The following is a 20,993-nucleotide window of genomic DNA, read 5'->3' as shown; positions in this document are numbered from 1 at the left end:
ATACAAGGGAAGCAAAATAAGACAAAGTGCTCGTGTCTCATCACAGGTGGGAAGGCAGTGGTACAATATATTTAAGATATTGAAAGAGAAAAATCACCAGACAGGAATTCTCTATTCATCAAAACTTGTCCTTCAAAACTGAGGGAAAGTTTAAAATAGTCACAGAGAAATACAAGCTGAGACAGTTTGTTAAAGAGAGAACTGCCCTACAAGAACTGGTAAAGGGAGTTCTGCTGGCTGAAAAGAAAAGACAGGAGAGAAAGGCATAGAAAAGGGTACAGAAATAAAGAGTATTAGTAAGGGCAACTAAAAGGATAATAAGAGAGAAAAAATAGATCTAACAAATAAAAGCCAAAGGATAAAATGGGTGAACTGCTGCCCTTACAGAAATAACATTGATTGTTAATGGATTAGTCTCCCCAGTCAAAAGACACAGATTGGCAGAATGGATAAAAAGTATGATACATGTATATGCTGTTTACAAGAGATTCATTTTAGACCCAAAGATACAAATAGGTTGAAAGTGAAAGGATGGAAAAAAGATACTGCAGACAAGCAGTAACAAAACAAAAGCTGGGATAGCTATACTAATATCAGACAAAATGGACTTTAAATGCAAAACTGTTATAAGAGACAAAGAAGGCCACTATATGTTAATAAAGGGGGCAATTCATCAAGAAGAATAGCAATCATAAATATTTATGTACCTAATCAACATGTCCCAAAGTACTTGAGGCAAACACTGGCAAAACACAAGGGAGTAATAGATGTCTCTAAAATAATAGTGGGAGACTTCAACACACTAGTCTTTTCAATAGATAGAACATCTAAACAGGGGATCAATAAGGACAAAGAGAACCTAAATAATATAAATAAAATAGATTTAAAAGACATATGTAGATCATTTCACCCCAAAACAGCAGGATATACATTCTTCTCAAGTGCTCATGGAACATTCTCCAGGATAGACAACGTGTAGGTCACAAACAGGCCTTAATAAATTTTAAAAAGATTGAAATTATACGGAGCACTTTCTCTGACCATAATGGAGCAGGAGTGGAAATCAGTAACGACTGGAGAAATTTCACAAATATATGGCACTTAAACAACACACTCTTAAATAACTAGTGGGTCAAAGAAGAAATAGCAAGAGATATCAGCAAATATCTCGAGACAAATGAAAGCAAAAACACAATATATCAAAACTTATGGGATGTAGTGAAAGCAGTACTGAGAGGGAAATTATAGCCCTAAAAGCCTACACTAAAAAGGAAGAAAGAGCTAAAATCAATGACCTAGCTGAACACCTGGGGAAACCAGAGAAAGAACAGCAAATTAAACCCAAAGCAAGCAGAAGGAAAGAAATAACAAAGATTAGAGCATAAATAAATGAAATGGTGAACAAAAAACAATAGAGAGACTCAATAAAAACAAAAGATGGTTCTTTGATAAGATCAATAAAATTGACAAATGGCTAGACTGACAAACAGAAAAAGGGAGATGATGCAAATAAAGAAAATCATAAGTGACGGGGGTATTACTACAGACACTGAAGAAATAAAAGAGATTATAAGAGGATACTATGAACAACTGTACACCAAAAACTAGACAACTTAGATGATATGGACAATTTTCTAAAAACACACAAACAACCTACACTGAATCCAGAAGAAATAGAAGAATTAGCAAACCAATCACAATGTAAAGAGATTGAAGCAGTCATCAAAAACCTCCCAACAAAGAAAAGTCCAGTATGAGATGGCTTCCCAGGTGAATTTTACCAAACATTCTAGGAAGAATTAATACCAATAAAGCTCCAACTCTTCCAAAAAATTTAAGAGGAAGTAACACTACCTAACACATTCTATGAAGCCAATATCACCCTAATACCAAAGCCTGATAAAGATACTGCAAGGAAAGAAAACTACAGACCAATCTCTCTAATGAATATAGATGCAAAAATCCTCAACAAAATACTTGCAAATTGAATCCAAAAGCACATGAAAAGAATTATACACCATGACCAAGTGAGTTGTGTTCCAGGTATGCAAGGGTGGTTCAACACAAAAAATCAATTCATGTAATACACCACATTAACAAATCAAAAGGGGAAAAGCCAAATGATATCAATTGATGCAGAAAAGGCATATGACAAAATTCAGCATCCTTTCTTGATTAAACACTTCAAAAGGTAGGAATTGAAGGAAATTTCCTCAACATAATAAAAGGCATGTATGAAAAACACACAGCTAAAATCATACTGAATGGTGAGAGACTGAAAGCTTTCCCTCTAAGATTGGGAACAAGACTAGGATGCCCACTGTCACCACTGTTATTCAACATTGTGCTAGAAGTTCTAGCTAGAGAAATTAGGCAAGAAAAAATAAAGGGCATCCAAATTGGAAAGGAAAAAGTGAAACTTTTGATATTTGCAGGTGAACTGATCCCATATTTAAAGTTCTGAAAAAACTATGACAAAGCCACCACTACAGCTAATAAACGGGTTCAGCAAATCAGCAGGGTATATCAACATAGAAAATCATTAGTGCTTCTATACACAAGTGATGAGCTATCTGAGGAGGCAATAAAGAAAAAAAATTCCATTTACAATAGCAACTAAAAGAATAAAATGTCAGGGAATAAATGTAACCAAGGATGTAAAGGACCTATACACAGAAAACTACAAAACATTGCTAAAACAATTCATAGAAAACCTAAATAAATGGAAAGACATTCTGTGTTCATGGATTGGAAGGCTAAATGTTGTTAAGATGTCAATTCTACCCAAATTGATCTTCCCACTCAATCCAATATCCATCAAAATTCCCACAGTGTACTTTGCAGAAATGGAAAAGCTAATTATCAGATTTATTTGGAAGGGTAAGAAGCCTCAAATAGCCAAAAATGTCCTTAAAAAGTTGGAGGACTCACACTTCCTGACTAGAAAGCATATTATAAAGCCACTGTGGTCAAAACAGCATGTTACCGGCATAAAGATTGACATATTGAACAAAGGAATCAAATTGAGAGTACAGAAATAGACCCTCAGATCTATGGTCAGTTGACTTTTGTCAAGGCTGCCAAGTCCACTCAGCTGGGACAGAACAGTCTCTTCAATAAAGGCTGGTAGAACTGGATATCCATATCTAAAAGAATGAAAGAGGACCCCTATCTCACACCCTATACAAAAATAATTCAAAATGGTTCAAAGATATAAACATAAGAACCAGTACCATAAAACTCCTAGAAAAAAATGTAAGAAAACATCTTCAAGATCTAATGATAGGCAGTAGTTTCTTAGACTTTACACCCAAAGCACAAGCAATGGAAGAAAAAAAATAGATAAATGGGACCTTCTCAAAATCCAGTACTTTTGTGCTTCAAAGGAGTTTGTCAAAAGGATGAAAAGGCAGCCAACTCAATGGGAGAAAATATCTGGAAACCACATATCTGACAATATATCAACAATATATAAAGAAATCCTACAACAAAGCAAACAGAAAACTACAAGTGTTGGAGAGAATGTGGAGAAATAGGAACACTTATTCACTGCTGGTGGGAATGTAAAATGCTACAGCTGCTGTGGTGGACAGTTTGGAAGTTTCTCAGAAAACTAAGTATAGAGTTGCCTTATGACCCAGCAATCCCATTACTCATTATATACCCAGAAGATCTGAAAGGCACTCAAATGGACACTCGCACACTGATGTTCATAGCAGCAGCATCCACAACTGCCAAAAGATGGAAAACAACCCAAATGTGCATCAACAGATGAATGAATAACCAAAATGTGGTATATACATATGATGGAATATTATTCAGCCATAAAATGGAATGAAGTTCTGATGCATGGATGATACAAGTTCAACATGGATGAAACTTGAAGACATCATGTTAAGTGGAATATGCCAGCCACAAAAGGACAAATATTGTATGATCTCACAAATATGAACTAATTGTAGTATGTAAACTCATAGACACAAAATTTATAATATAGGTTACCTGGGGAGAGAATGAGGCTACTGAATGGGGAGTGGTTACTTAATATGTGCAGAATTTTTAACTAGTGTGAACTGAAACATTTGGAAATGGATAGGGTGATGGTAGCATGTCATTGTGATTATAATTAACAGTGGTGAATTGTGGGTGAATGTGGTGGAAAGGGGAAGTTTAGAATCATGAATATGACCAGAAGGAAGGCTAGAGGGCTAGAGGTTAAAACATGCAAATGTATAACACAGTGAATGTTGTGGTAGATGATGACTGTGATTAACTATACAAATATTTAAAAGTTCTTTCATGAACTAGAACAAATGCATGACACTATTACAAGGAGTTAATAATTGTCCTAGTTTGCTAATGCTGCAGAATGCAAAACACCAGAGATGGATTGGCTTTTATAAAAAGGGGGTTTATTTCACTACACAGTTACAGTCTTAAGGCCACAAAGCGTCCAAGGTAACACCTCAGAAATCGGGTACCTTCACCGGAGGATGGCCAATGGCATCCGGAAAACCTCTGTTAGCTAGGAAGGCAGCTGGCATCTGCTCCAAAGCTCCGGCCTCAAAACGGCTTTCTCCCAGGCCGTTCCTCTCTAGCAAGCTTGCTCCTCTTCAAAACATCACTCCCAGCTGCACTCAGTTTCCTCCCCCCGAGTCAGCTCATTTATATAGCTCCACTGATCAAGGCCCACCCTGAATGGGCGGGGCCACGCCTCCATGGGAACATCTCATCAGAATCATTACCCACAGCTGGGTGGGGCACATTCCAAGCAAATCCAACCAGCACCAAAAATGTCTACCCCACAGGACCACAAAGATAATGGCATTTGGGGAACACAATACACTCAAACTGGCACAATAATAGAGTGGTATATGGGGGAAAATGTACCTGCTGAAAACTATGGATTATAGTTAACAGAAATATGCTAGTATTATTTCATCAACAATAACAGATGTACCACACCAATACTAAGGGTCAATAATAAGGGGGGGGATGGGAGTATTGGATGTTTAGGGTTTTCTTTTATATTTGATTTATTTTTTGGAGCAATGAAAATGTTCTAATATTGATTGTGGTGATGAATGCACAACTATGTGATGATATTGTGAGCCATTGATTGTATACTTTGGATGTATTGAATGGTGAGTGAATATATCTCAATAAAATTGCATTAAAAATACCAATGATGAAAAAATAAAAAAGATCAATGAGAGATAAGCAATAAAGAAAGACAATGAAACAAAGTACTGATTCTTTCAAAGGGTCAATAAAATTGACAAACCTCTATCAGGACAGACAAAATTTAAAGAGAGAGAGAGAGAGAGAAATTACCAAATGGAGGATATCAGTACAAACCTATTATGCCGGTTTGTATATATTATGCCCCCCAGAAAAAGCCATTTTCTTTGAGGCAATCTTGTGGTGGCAGATGAATTAGTGTTGATTAGGTTGGAACCTATTGCTTGAGTGTTTCCATGGAGATGCGACTCAATCAACTGTGGGCAAGACCTTTCATTGGATTATTTCCATGGAGGTGTTGCCCCACCCATTCAGGGTGGAACTTTATTGGATCACTGGAGTACTTTAAAGAGCCACACAGACCCAGACACAGAATAGCTGCAGCTGAGAGACACATTTTGAAGATGGCCATTGGAAACTGACATTGACATTTTGGAGAACAGCATTTTGAAACGCAAACTGGGAGCAAGCAGATGCCAGCCACATGCCTTCTGAGCTAACAGAGGTTTTCCAGATGCCAATAGCCTTTCCCCAGTGAAGGTACCCGAATGTTGATGTCTTACCTCAGACACTTTATGGCCTTAAGACTGTAAATTTGTAATCAAATAAACCCCTTTTATAAAAGCCAATCCATTTCTGGTGTTTTGCAAAATGGTAGCATTAGCAAACTGGAACACCCTGAAAATAGGGGATATCAGTACAGATCCTGGAGGCATTCAAAGGATAGTAAGAGAATTATACAAACAACTCTGTACACAAAAATTTGACAATTTATGTGATATGGACCAATCCCTTTATTTTATCTAATTCATGTATATTGAGATATATTCACATACAATGCAGTCATACAAAACAAAGCATACATTCAATTCTTTACTGTACCATTATACAGTTGTGCATTCATCACAAAATTAATTTTTCACATTTTCATTACCACATGCACAAAAATAATAATAAAAATTAAAGTGAAAAAGAACAATTAAAGTAAAAAAGAACACTGGGTGCCTTTTTCTTTCTTTTCTTTCCCCATTTTTCTACTCATCCATCCACAAATGAAACAAAGTGGAGTATGGTCCATATGGCTTTCCCAATCACACTGTCACCCTTCATAAGCTACATTTTTGTACAATCATCTTCAAGATTCATGGGTTCTGGGTTGTAGTTTGATAGTTTCAGGCATTTACTGCTAGCTATTCCAATTCATTAGAACTTAAAAGGGTTGTCTATATTGTGCATAAGAGTGCCCACCAGAGTGACCTCTTGGCTCCTTTTGAAATCTCTCTGCCACTGAAGCTAATTTCATTTCCTTTCACATCCCCCTTTTGGTCAAGAAGATGTTCTCCATCCCACGACACCTAGTCTAGATTCCTCCCCAGGAGTCATATTCCATGTTGCCAGGGGGATTCACTCCCCTGGGTGTCAGATCCCATGTAGGGGGGAGGGAAGTGATTTCACCTGCCAAGTTGGCTTAGCTAGAGAGAGAGGGCCACATCTGAACAACAAAGAGGCATTCAGGAGGAGGCTCTTAGGCACAATTATAGTGAGGCCTAGCCTCTCCTTTGCAGCAACAGTCTTCCCAAGGGCAAGTCCTGTGGTACAGGGCTCAGCCCATCAAGCCACCAGTACCCTATGTCTGTGAGCACATTAGCAACCATTGAGAGAGGGGAGCCCAACACCCCTGCATCCTCCACCAGCTCCTCAAGGGGGCTCTGCATATTTTTTCATTTTTTAAATTAACTTTTTCTCCAAATCAATTATATCAAAAAAAATTTTTTTAATATACAATAAAAAAAAACATTTCAAACAAACCATAACAAGGGAGTCCAACATGTTCCTACTCTACCCCAAGAAAATAACCTAATATAGCAACGTTTTTGTGAATTTGTTCCTACCATACCCATCAGAAACTAACAAACCATAGTCATTCCTGGGCATTCCCAGAATGTTAAATTTACCCACAATAGCTTATCTGTTTTTATTGGGTTATCATTCCCCCTTCATTAATTGCTCTCTATTGCAAGTTCCCCTACATTCTACATTATAAACTATTTTAGGAGTGTGTTGTTTAACCTCCAGGTGTTTGTAAATTTTCTAAGTCTCCGATGGTTATTGACTTCTAATTGTATTCCATTGTGGCAGGAGAATGTGCTTTGAATAATTTCAATTTTCGTAAATTTATTGAGGCTTGTTTCATGTCCCAGCATATGGTCTATTCTGGAGAAAGTTCTGTGATCATTAGAGAAGAATGTGTACCCTGGTGATTTGGGATGCAATGTTCTATATATGTCTGTTAAATCCAATTCATTTATCAGATTGTTTAGGTTTTCATTTTCCTTATTGGTCTTCTGCCTAGTTGATCTACCTACAGGAGAAAGTGATGTGTTGAAGTCACCCACAATTATTGTGGAAACATCCATTGCTTCCTTTAGCTTTGCCAGTGCTTCTCTCATGTATTTTGTGGCACCTTGATTGGGTGCATAAACATTTATTGTTGCTATTTCTTCTTGTTGAATTGCCCCTTTTATTACTATGTAGTGACCTTCTTTGTCTCTCATAACATCCTTGCTTTTAAAGTCTATTTATCTGAGATTAGTATTGCTACTCCTTCTTTCTTTTGACTGTAGCTTGCATGAAATATTTTTCCATCCTTTAACTTTCAATTTCTTTGTGTCTCTGTGTCTAAGATGAGTCTCTTGTATGCAACATATTGATGGTTCATATTTTTTGATCCATTCTGCCAATCTATATCTTTCAATTGGGGAGTTTAATCCATTTACATTCAATGTTATTACTGTGAAGGCATTTCTTGAATCGGCCATCCTATCTTTTGGTTTATGTTTCTCAGATATTTTTTTCCCTCTGTCTCTTATTGTCCTTTAATGAACCAATATTGACTCTTTAATACTGAACCTTTCTCCACATCTCTTCGTCCTTTACTAGTTTCTCTGTCAGTAGGGCTCCCTTTAGTATCTCAAGTAGGACAGGTCTTTTATTAGCAAAATCTCTCAGTATTTTTGTCTGTGAAAAATTTAAGCTCTCCCTCAAATTTGAAGGAGAGCTTTGCTGGATAAAGTATTCTTGGCTGACAAATTTTGTCTCTTAGAATTTTAAATATGTCATGCCACTGCCTTCTCACCTCCATGGTGGCCGCTGAGTAGTCACTACTTAGTCTTATGTTGTTTCCTTTGTATGTGGTGAATTGCTTCCCTCTTGCTGCTTTCAGAACTTAATCTTTCTCCTCAGTATTTGCCAGTCTGATCAGAATATGTCTTGGAGTGGGTTTATTTGGATTTATTCTATTTGGAGTTTGCTGGGCATTTATGCTTAGTGTATTCATACTGTGTAGAAGGTTTGGGAAGTTTACCCAATTTCTTTGAATACTCTTTCTAGACCTTTACACTTCTCTTCCCATTCTGGGACAACAATGAGTCTTAAATTTGGATGTTTTATTTTATCTATCATATCCCTGGGGTCCATTTCAATTTTTTTGATTTTTTTCCCCATTCTTTCTTTTGTTCTTTCATTTTCTGCTCTGTGGCCCTCAAGGTCACTGATTCATTGTTCAGCTTCCTCTAGTCTTGTACTATGAGTATCCAGAATCCTTTTAATTTGGTCAGCAGTTTCTTTTATTTCCATGAGATCTGTTTTTTTATTTACTCTTGCGATTTCTTCTTTATGCTCTTCTAGGGTCTTCTTCATGTCCTTTATATCCTGTGCCATGCTCTCATTGTTTGTCTTTAGTTCTTTGATTAATTGCTCCAATTACCGTGTCTCCTCTGATCTTTTGATTTGGGTGTTTGGCTTTGGGTTATCCATATCATCTGGTTTTTTCCTACACTTTGAAATTTTCTGTTGTTTTTGGCCTCTTGGCATTTGCTTTACTTCATAGGGTTCTTTTAGGACATGTAGGATTATTCAAAGTCTAATTTCTAGTTTGTCAGATCTACAGCTTGGTGGTGTACACTTTCTCCAACTAACCAGCAGATGGTGTCCATGAGTCACCTATTCCCCTCAAGTCAGTTCTCCCCAACTTTGTCTTTGTGGTGTGTGGGGGTCTGATTCTTATGGGGTCTAATTGGTGCACCAAGTTTGGGTGTGTTTTTGGTTCTATCTGCCCTGAATGTAGGGCATGTGTTTGAGAAGTTAGGGAGGGAGGGCACCTTTAATAAACCTCCCAGGTGTTCCTGAAGATTTAAGGCTGTTGCAAGAGTATAAATCTTCATTTCAGTCCCACCACAGACTGTCTCTGCCACTGACCCACAAGTCCTTGGTACTGGCATATGGTCCCTGGGATTTCTGAGTGGGTCCCTCTTCCAAGCCATGCCCTTCTAGGGCCTCTGCTGAGGGAAGGTTGTGCTATGTCACAAGTGCATGCCATCCCTCAAGGGAAGTTCTGGGCCACTGGGCCTTGTAGGTGCATTCCCAGCCTGCAGTAATGATGTCTGTATGGGGTGTGTTAATTTCCCCCTTTTCACACAGCTCCATATTCCTAGCTCTGGGACAATTAGCTGTGGGTGCATAAAAGGCTACTCTCCATGCCTGATATTGTGGCATGTGCACGTGATGCTGGAAACACTTCCTGTCACACTGGGTTTTTTTTTGGTGCAGCTCTGAGCTGTGGCACAGGCACTGGGCAGGAGCATTCCCAGCCTGCCAGGAAGATGGCAGGCTTTTGGCTTACCTTTGCCTTCCTTGCTCTGAGACAATCAGCAGTGGGTGCATGAAAGGCTATCTTCCATGCCAGATATTGAGGCATACCCACAGCCTATTCCTGCTGTGCTTCACTGTGTGGTTCTTGCTGCCATATCTGCAGCCACTTTTGGGTTTTTAAAAAAAGAACTAGTTTGCCTCCAAATGCCAACCCATGGTTTCCCCACCTGCAGCATGGCTGCCAGATCTCAGCAGACTTACTCATTTCAGAATGCAGACTCTCAGTTTCACCAAGTGCACAGTCCCTGTGGATTTAGCAGACCTTGTCCAGCTGGTGCATTGCTGGAACTGGTGTTCTTGAGTCACTTTCTGGCTTTTATCTAGTATTTTTCATGGAGGTGTTTTTTTGCCCTGTCTCTCCTAGCTGCCATCTTAGGTTTTCCCTGGACCAATTCCTTTGAAACACAAACTACAACAAACTCACCCAATATAAAATAAATCATTTGAAAAGCATACAACAAAATTGAATTAGTAGTTGTAAAATTACCCCCAAGAAAATCTCCAGACCCAGATTGTTTCACTTGAGTATTCTACTAAACATTTAAATAAGAATTAACACCAATTCCTCACAATATCTTCCCAATTCATTTTATAAAAATAGTGTTACCCTGATACCAAAACCAGACAAAGAGTACCATAAATGTGCAGACCAATATCTCTCATGAATATAGATGCAAAAATCCTTAACAAAATATTAGCAAATAGAATCCAGCAACACATAAAAATAATTATACAGCATGACCAATTGGGATTTATTCCATGGATGCAATGCTAATTTAATACTAGAAAAATTAATCAATGTAGTCCACCATATTAGCAGGTGAGAAAAAAATAAAGGCATATGGATTGGAAAGAAATAAATAAAACTGTTCTTATTTCAAGATGGCAAGATTTCCATGCAGAAAATTCCTGGAAATATACAAAAACTAATGCTCCAAAATTATTAAGATCAGCAAGGTTGCAGCATGAAGATAATCATACAAAACTCAGTTCTATTTCTATATCCTAGCAATGAACATGTGGACACTGAAATTAAAAATACAATACCATTTAAAATTGTTTTTAAAATGAATTATTTTGGTGTAAATGTAACAGAACACACATAGGACTTATATGCTGAAAATGGCATCATGCAGATGAAAAAAATCAAAGAGGATCTAAATAGTTGGAAAGACATACCATGTTCATGGACTGGAAAACTCAATATAGTAAAGATATAATTTCTCCCCAAGTTGATAGACAGGTTTAATGCAATTTCTATCAAAATCATGGCAGTATTTTTTATAGATAGAGACATGAATATTCCAAAATTTATATGGAAAGGCAAAGGTATTAGAACAGCTAAAACAATTTTGAAATAAAAAAATATAGTGGGAGGAATCCTTCTGCCTGATTTAAAGCCTTATTATATAGCTACAGTGTTCTAACTTGCTAATGCTGCCAGAATGCAAAACACCAGAAATGGATTGGCTTTTATAAAAGGGGGCTTATTTGGTAACACAGTTACAGTCTTAAGGTCATAAAGTGTCCAAAGTAACACATCAGCAATCGGGTAGCTTCACTAGAGGATGGCCAATGGTGTCTGGAAAACCTCTGTTAGCTGGGAAGGCATGTAGCTGGTGTCTGCTCCAATGCTGTGTGGTAGAAATGGCTTTTTTCCCAGGACATTCCTCTCTAGGCTGCAGTTCTCAAAACTGTCACTCTCAATTGCTCTTGGGGCATTTGTCCTTTCTTAGATTCTCTGGAGCAAAAGTCTGCTTTCAACAGCCATCTTCAAACTCTCTATCATCTGCAGCTACTCTCTCAGCTTCTGTACATTCTTCAAAGTGTCCCTCTTGGCTGTAGCTCCTCTTCAAAATGTCACTCTCAGCTGCACTCAGTTCCTTCTGTTTGTCAGCTCATTTATATGGCTCCAGTGATTTAGTTTAGACCCACCCTGAATGGGTGGGGTAACACCCCCATGGAAATTATCCAATCAGAGTCATCACCCACAGCTGGGTGGAGCACATCTCCATGGAAACACTCAAAGAATTACAATCTAATTAACACTGATAGATCTGCCCACACAAGATTACATCAAAGATAATGGCATTTGGGGGAACATAATACATTCAAACCAGCACATTCCACCCTCTGGACCCCAAAATGACATCTTTCCATATACAAAATACATTCATCCCACAATACCACAGAAATCAGTTCAGTAACAATAGTTAAGTACAAGATCCCATTAAAATCAATTATAGGTGTGGTCAGTCCTAAGACATAATTCCCCTCTAGCTGTGGATCTGTGAAACTTTGAACAAGTTATGTGCTTCCAATATATAAAGGAGGGACATTCATAGGATAAACATTCCCATTGCCATAAGGAGAAACAGTAAGGCAAACAGGATTAACAGGACCAAAACAGTTCCTAAAACCCACAGGACAAACTCCATTAGATTTCAAACTCTGAGAGTCATTTACAGAATGATGTTGCATCCTTGGGGCTTGAGAGAGCGGGAGTCTAACCCTTCCTAAGGGCCTTTTCAGCAGCCCTTTCCTCTCCAAATGATGGGGTGAGTTCTCCAACATATCCACACATTGGGGAGACCACCTTCTTGGCTCCACCCTCCTCAAACATTGGGGCAGCACCTGGATTCCCTTCCATCTCCGGGGCACACACTCAACCCCTTCAGAACAGTAGGGTGACAGCCAGGCTCTCCCCATTTCCCTGGGAATGTGCTCCACCCTCTTTGGGTCCTGGGGTGGCAAAACTCTTCCATAGCATCAAGGCAGAAGGCCCACCCTTGACCTCCAGGGCAAACTCACCCTTTCCATGTGTGTGGGCCACTCTGCAATCTCAGCCCGAGACCTCTTGACTCCAGACCTCAACCTCCATGGCTCTGTCTTTGAAGAAATTTTTCCTTCAGGTTGTTCCTTGTCTGTCTTCTGGGAAGGCATGTAGCTGGTGTCTGCTCCAATGTTCTGTGGTAGAAATGGCTTTTTTCCCAGGACATTCCTCTCTAGGCTGCAGTTCTCAAAACTGCCACACTCAGTTGCTCTTGGGGCGTTTGTCCTTTCTTAGATTCTCTGGAGCAAAAGTCTACTTTCAACAGCCATCTTCAAACTCTCTATCATCTGCAGCTACTCTCTCAGCTCCTGTGCATTCTTCAAACTGTCCCTCTTGGCTGTAGCTCCTCTTCAAAATGTCACTCTCAGCTGCACTCCAAAATGTCACTCACAGCTGCACTCAGTTCCTTCTTTTGTCAGCTCATTTATATGGCTCCAGTGATTTAATTTAGACTCACCCTGAATGGGTGGGGTAACACCTCCATGGAAATTATCCAATCAGAGTCATCACCCACAGCTGGGTGGAGCACATCTCCATGGAAACACTCAAAGAATTACAATCTAATTAACACTGATAGGTCTGCCCACACAAGATTGCATCAAAGATAATGGCATTTGGGGGGACATAATACATTCAAACCAGCACATACAGTAATCAAGATTATGTGGTGTTGAAATAGGGAAAGGCACATAAATCAATGGAACAGTATAGAGAACCCATAAATAGACCAACACAAACATGCCCAATTGATCTTTGAAAAGCTGCAAAGCAATTTAATTGAGGAAAGATGATTTATTAAACAGATAGTGCTGGAGCAATTGGAGATCCATAAGCAAAATATAAATTTCCACCTAAATCTCAAACCTTATATAAAAATTAACTCAAAGTTGATCATGGTCTAAATGTAAAACATAAAACCATAAATCTTTTAGAAATAAAAACATAGAGGATATCTTCAGGATCTGTGGCAAGACGAAGAGTTCTTAGGCAAAACACAATCCAAAACATAAAAGCACTATCCAAAAAAGGAAAAAAATGCTAAATTGGACTTCATCAAAATTTAACACTTATGCTCTACAAAAGTCCCTGTTAAGCATGTGAAAACACTAGCTACAGAGTGGGATAAACTATTTTCAAACCACACATGCAACAAAGGCTATATAAAGAACTCTCAAAACTCAAAGTAAAAAAACAACAATCCAATTAAAAAGAGGCCAAAGACATGACGAGCCATTTCACTAAAAAGAATATGCAAATGGCAAATAAGCTCATGAAAAGATGCTCACTATTATTAAACATTAGTAAAATGCAAATTAAACCATGATACATTATCACCACACGTCTACCAGAACAGTCAAAATACAAAATAGTGACAACAGCAAATGCTGATAGGAATGCTGAGATACTAGATTACGCATCCATTGATGATAGGAACGTAAAATGGCACAGGCTCTCTGGAAACAGTTTTGCAATTTCTTAAAACACTAAATGTGCAACTACCATACTACTCAGCAACTGTGCTCCTGAGCATTTATCTCAGAGAAATGAAGATTTGTGCACACACACACACACCTATCCATGAATGCTTACACAGCATTATTCATAATAGCCAAAAACTGCAAACAACCCAGATATCTTTCAATGGGTGCATGGTTAAACAACATGGTACATCCATACCAAGGAATAAGACTTGGTAATAAAAAGGCCTGAACTACTGATACTCACAATAACCTGGATGAATCTCCAGAAAATTATGGGGACTTAAAAGAATTCCAAAAGGTTATGTGCTTTCATTTCTATAACATTTTTGAAATGATAAAATTATAGAAATAGGGAGCAGATTGATGGTTGCCAAAGAATGAGGACAAAGAGGAAGTAAATATGGCTGTAAAAGGACAACACAAGGAAACTTGTGGTGATGGAAATGCTTTGTGTCTTGATTATATCAGTCAATAACTCTTGCTGTGATATTGTACTACAGTTCTGCAAAATGTTACCATTGGTGGGGAACTATGTATTATTTCTTCAAACTGCATGTGAATTTACAATTATCTCAAAATATAGAGTTAATTAAATAATTATTAAAATTTTAAAGGAAAATTGAAGCAAACAAAAAATGAGGCAGTTATTACCTCCACAATGAACAAAAAGTTGTAACCAGGAGGAAATGGTCATCATAGCATGCTACTTAACTCACACTTACCTACTCATCAGAAGGTAAAAACTGAATACTAATTTGAACAAAAATGATGATTTAATTATATTAAGATGTAAGGAGGGGAAGATAAACATGGAGTGATATAAAACTGCTAAATCCTCATACTCCATGATAGGATGTCAATTGTTACTAACTAAAATTCATGTAACAGGAAATAGCACTAAAAGCACTTTATTTATCCAAATGGAATAAAACCACCAGAAGGAATAGCCGAAAGAGTAAGTGCTAGCCTTCTGGCAAGTTGACATGAGGTAAGGAGGGAGTGGGCAGGGGCGTGCTAGCTGGAAAACCTTTTGTTACTATTTCTGTCTTAACAGTGTGTATGTACTACACTGATGAAATTTGGTAAAATGAAGGTCTTCTTGTTTAATATGAAGCATCAGGAAGCTTTCCTGATGGGAGAAATTTTGCTTCCATCCCCAGCACCTGTCTTAACTGCTCTGTCAGAACCATCCTCCTAATTGCCCAATTCTCTTCTCTGGCCTCAGCTTCCTAGACCTCTCTGCAGTATTTGACATTATTGTTTATTGACTCCTTCCTTGACAGGCATGACACTCCTTGCTCTCCTGTCTTTTCCATTCCTACTGCTGCAATTCTAGTTCAGATCCTTATTAATTCTTACTATCTGAACCAATGCAATGGCCTCCACCATCCTACCCACCGACTTGGTGCTGTCAAATAAATTTTCTTATGAAGCAGCTCTTATCCTCTGAATGCTTTATTGCAGCAACTGTCAAACTAAGGTCCATAAGCCAAATCCAGCATTCCACCTGTTTTTGTAAATAAAGTCTTATTGAAACACTGCCAAGCCCATTCATTTACATTGTCTATGGCTGCTTTGACACTATAACAGCAGAGTTGAGTAGTTGTAACAGAGAACATCCAGGCCACAAAGTCTCAAATAATTACTATCTGGTCCTTTACAGAAAAAGTTTTTGATCTCTCCTTTACTACAAGACAAGTAGGAATCTCATTGCTGCCCAGGAATCCCTTTGTTTGTCCCTAGACCCCTCTTTTTCACATGAACCACAGTAGATATTTCAAACCTTCACCAGTATTCTCTAGGCCCACCATTCTAATATCTCTTCCCTCAGTCGCAGAGAAAATAGAGGTCATCAAATGAGAATTTCTCAACTACATTCCCAATATCCTACCCCCTGTTATATGTATTGCTCCTGTACTTCAGTCATTCTGGAATAAAGTCTCCCTACAGGCAGGGAGTTTTGACCTTTTTTTTAACTGCTGCATCTTCAGCACCTAGAAAAGTGCCTGGCATGGTATAGGTACTCTAAATCTTTCTTAAATGAAATTATCTTCAATTTCACTAGAAAGAGAACTACACACCTGTGCTCTGGATCTTCTGTGTTCCCACCATGACTCATTAATAGATCATTTACTTTTGCATCTTCAACCTCACCCTCTCTAATGCTTCTTTCCTTTTAGCATACAATTGTGATCATGAATCGCCCAGCATACATATATATATAAATACCCAACTACCACCCACTTTTTGACCACTCCTTCACAGCATAATTTGTTAAAGTAGTTGTCTATACTTAACAGTTTCCACTTCCTCTCCTCTATTAGATCCCCAGCCCACTGAAATCTGGCTTCACACCCACCACAGCACTGAAAGGGCTTCAGTCCAAGTTCACAATCCTCTCTATGATACAAATTCCTATGGAAAGTTAATAGTCCTTCTCTAACGCTGTAGCATTTGTCACAGGTGATCATTCCCTGCCTGAAAATTCTCTCCTCTCGCTTCCTGCACTCTAGACTCGAATTTTCTTCCAGCTTCTCTCTTCCTTTTCCTCTTCCTCTCCCTCCTCCTCACTTTCCCTCTCTCCATAATATCTGCCTCTCCCAACATTCTTCTGGAGTGTTGTCCTAGGCATTGTTCTGTACTCCACACTACTCTGCCTGTGTAAACTCTACATTCATTTTAATGGCTAATTACTATCGATATCAAGGATGGAAAACTGACTGCTTGAAGCTTCATATAGCTTGCAGCTGTGTTTTGTTTGGCTAGCTTACTAGTTTTTCTTTTAAGTTGAATGTCCTTGGGCAGGCTGGTTCTAATCTCTTTCTTTCGTCCTAATCCCATATCAGTCCCATCCAGAATCATCCATTCATGTTACCTACCTGGATCTTGTAGGCAATTGGATTTGTGAGTCCTGATACTGATGGCTCTCAAAACTATATCTACAGCCCAGATTACATTTCTGCACTCCAAATCAGTATTTCCTACTTTTTGCCATCATCTCTATTTGGATAACCAACAGACACCTCACATCCAACATAGGCAAAACTACACTTAGGAATTTCCCCTCAAATCTTCCCATCCTCCTGTGTTCCCCCTCTTAGTGAATGGCACTCCCTGAAACACAAGTCCAAACCTGAGATTCATCCTTACTCTCCCTTAGCCACTTTATCCCTTACATTCAATTGATTAGCAAGTCCTAAAATTCTACCCTATAAATGTCTCTCAAATGTATGCCTTCTTCATTTTTTAGTTTTTATTGTGGCAATATACTAAATCTCCCATTCAACCACGTATGCCTTCTTCTTCCTTCTCACTGCCATATTCTTAATTCAGGACCACGTCAACTTCATCATCTTCTCCTGCATCATTGGAATCACCTGTACAGGGCCATTTCAAGATCTGGTCCCTATTTACTCCTCCAGAGTCATCTCTTTACCACCCAACTCTTTACCATCTTAGGTTCAAGCCTAACTGTCCCAGGAGCTCTCCAGGTTCTCTGCACCTCAGTGACTTTGCATGTTCTTTCTGCCTGAAACAGCCTTACCATTTCCCTCTTTGTCAGTAAAACCGACACTCCCCTTCAAATCTCAAATCAGACATTACCATCTCTAGACTGACTTTCCAGGCACCGCACATTCTATCTAATATAGGTGCTCTAAGCACCTATAACACATTTCCCCCACAAAACTAAATTCCTTATGGGCAGAGATGATATTCATCATTTTACTCCATATGCTCTTTAACATTCCTGGCACACAATAGTTCATCAATAAATGTTTTCTTTTTTTAATGAATGGTCTCAGTAAAGTCTACCTTCATTAAACTGGTGCCCAAGATTCTTTGAAATCCAGCTCCACTTCCATTTCCATTCTATCTCTCACCATACTACTCCATTTACCTAATGCTCTAAGCAATGTGAACAGCCAATAACACCACTTTACAGCTTTTGACTTTGGGGAGGGGGGAAGTCTGTAAAAATCAATTGTCATATTCACAACTTTTAATAAATTGCCACTGTGACTGTTGAATATGTAACCAAATTGATCTACTTCAGTCCCTGAAAACCCTATGCAGTTTTTCCACCTCTGTCATTCCTCATTATGGTCACCTCAATTTCTCTTCTTATTTATCCCTCAGCCAAGGCACAGATAAAATACTGTCCTCTTGAAACCTGACCATATCAACACAGCCAGAAATAGAAGTGATTACTCCTTCCCCTGAGCTCCTCCACACCTTGGATTCTCTGATTATAAATATCCAACTTTGTCTCGTTTTGTAATTTTTTTGTGTGCATAGATTTTTTTTTAATTTATTGTGGTAAAATTTCCCATTTAAACCATTTTTAAATATAAAAGTTAGTGGCATTAATTACATTCACAATGTTATGCTATGATCACTACCATCCATTATGTGCATAGCTTTTACCCCCTTCTTGACTATAATCTCCTTTAGACCAAGGAGCTTGTTGTTTTGACCTGTGTATGTCCCACAGCATCTTAGACTTAGCAAGAACTCAATGCATATTTTAAATGAATATTAAACAAAATCAGATTACAAAGAACATTTCACCTAATTACAAATGCATTTGCATTTGATTATCATCCCCAAGGCCCACTGCTTTGTGAATTTGAAAAAATGAAATTTATGTGCAGTAATAATTAAGCATTAATTATCATGGTTGTGTTCCCCATTTAAAAATATGAGCATAGGGAAAGAGGGTTTTCAAAGACACTGAGACAAGTAGACACTTTGGTTTCCATTTCTAAGACCAAAGCTACAGAATTCATTTCCATATGGTCTGCTTGGATGGTAAAGTGATCACTTCAGCTTCCAGCTGAAACTACATTGGCAACTCAGAAGTATTTCATCTGAATAGGTTCCCTGGAGCCTTCCTGAGATAAAGAGCTGTAATTTAATTTGCCATTACATAACCCAGTCATGGAAGGCATGAAGGAGCTCACGTTTTCATTCCCCTCAGAGTAGACATTTAATTGTATGGTAATTAATTACAGCTTGCTGCTCAGTTTCTACTTTTATGAAATGTAAATTACACTTCACTCAAAAGTGCAAGATGAGCATTTAAAATATTTCACTAAATAGGGTCAAAGAATTTTCTAATATTTTATCTCCAGGCCAAGAATTACAAAGGTGATATACCTTTAAAGGAAACGTTCTTTTAGGCTCCAGGAGAGTTGAGTACTTAATGAATACCCGAAAGACAGAAACGCTTCCAAGAAAAAAATGTATATTGAGTTTTGGTAACGCTTAGTAGCCTCAATAAAGCCAAAACCTCATCTCTTAAAATAAGTCAACCAATTTATTAACTGTGATTATGGGTAAATTCATAAACTGAGTTTCACTGCAAGATTGAGGATAAATGAAAAGTGATAGCAATGATAAAGATGGTACAACTGTAATGATTACATTTGAAAATATCTGTCAAATGTATCGTATTATTCTAAAGCATTATTTTCCCCCAATATTGGAATTATGGACTCCTAACAGAGGTCAAGTGATTAGGAAAGTCATTATTATTTTCACTGCTACGTTATATTTTAAGTAGAAAATATAGTCTGGGGAACCCAAAGCCACAGCTGACTCAAAGGAATCATTAACCATTCTCCTGAAACCTTGCTCCCTGCATTTAGAGGCTTTACCATTGTTTATTGCCAACTCAAAATTTAAGAGAGTTCAGGATTGCCCTTCATGATATTTGTCTCTGGTGTCTCATCCAGGGTTTAGACAGAAAAAGGTTAAATAAACTAGGAACTGAAAAATAGCCAGAAAGGAAGAGAAGTTAATTTAGATTTTCAAATGGTAGCTAAATATATAGAAGTTTAAACAAATTGTTTGCCATGATTGATCGAGAAATCAGTAGGAATTCAGAGTCAACTACCATACATACATAATAAAAGACCTTATACCCATAGGGGGTTTTATTATTTTCAAGGCATTTTCACATCAAGCCATAGCTCATTAGTTTGGGAAGGAATAAGAAATATCATCCAGTGTTACCTTCTCTCCCTCTTAATATACTCTTTATTTTATTTATTTTATAATTTTTTTATTAAAGTATAACATACAAAAAGGTGCATAAATCTTAATTGTACCCTTATTTTAATTTTTATAAATTGAGCACACCTATGTTACCACCACCTAGATCAAGACTTACATAGAACATTATCAGCATCCCAAAGCCTCCCTCATATCCCCTTTGGTCTTCTACCACTCTTCTGATTCCTATCACCTATAAATAAGTTTTGCCTGTGTTTGAACTTTTCCAGCTGGCTTCTTTCTCAACTTTAAATCTATGAAATTCATCCATGTTGTTTGGTGTAGTAGTAGTTTGTTCTTTTTAATTGCTGTATGGTATTCCACTATATGAATACACTATAATTTATTTATCCAGTTTACTGTTGATTGGCATTTGAGTTGCTTTCAGTTTGGCACTATTACAAATAATGCTGCAATGAACATTTTGCACGTGTCTTTAGATGCACACATGTATGCATTTCTGTTGGGTACATACATGGGAAAAGATTTGTTAGGTCGTTGGATACACATATATTTAGCTTGAGTAGATACTGCCAAACAGTTTCCCAAACTGGTGGTACTAATTTACATTCAAATAAGCATTTTATGACAGTTCCAAGGACTCAACATCCTTGACAAAATTTGCTTTTGTCAGTGAAAGTGCCTTGTCAGTCTTTTTAATGTTAGCTATACTG

The sequence above is a fragment of the Choloepus didactylus genome, chromosome Y (genome assembly GCF_015220235.1).
Source record: "Choloepus didactylus isolate mChoDid1 chromosome Y, mChoDid1.pri, whole genome shotgun sequence".
Classification (NCBI taxonomy): domain Eukaryota; kingdom Metazoa; phylum Chordata; class Mammalia; order Pilosa; family Megalonychidae; genus Choloepus; species Choloepus didactylus.
The sequence above is the reverse complement of the archived record's forward strand: the minus strand, read 5'-3'. Positions refer to the sequence as shown.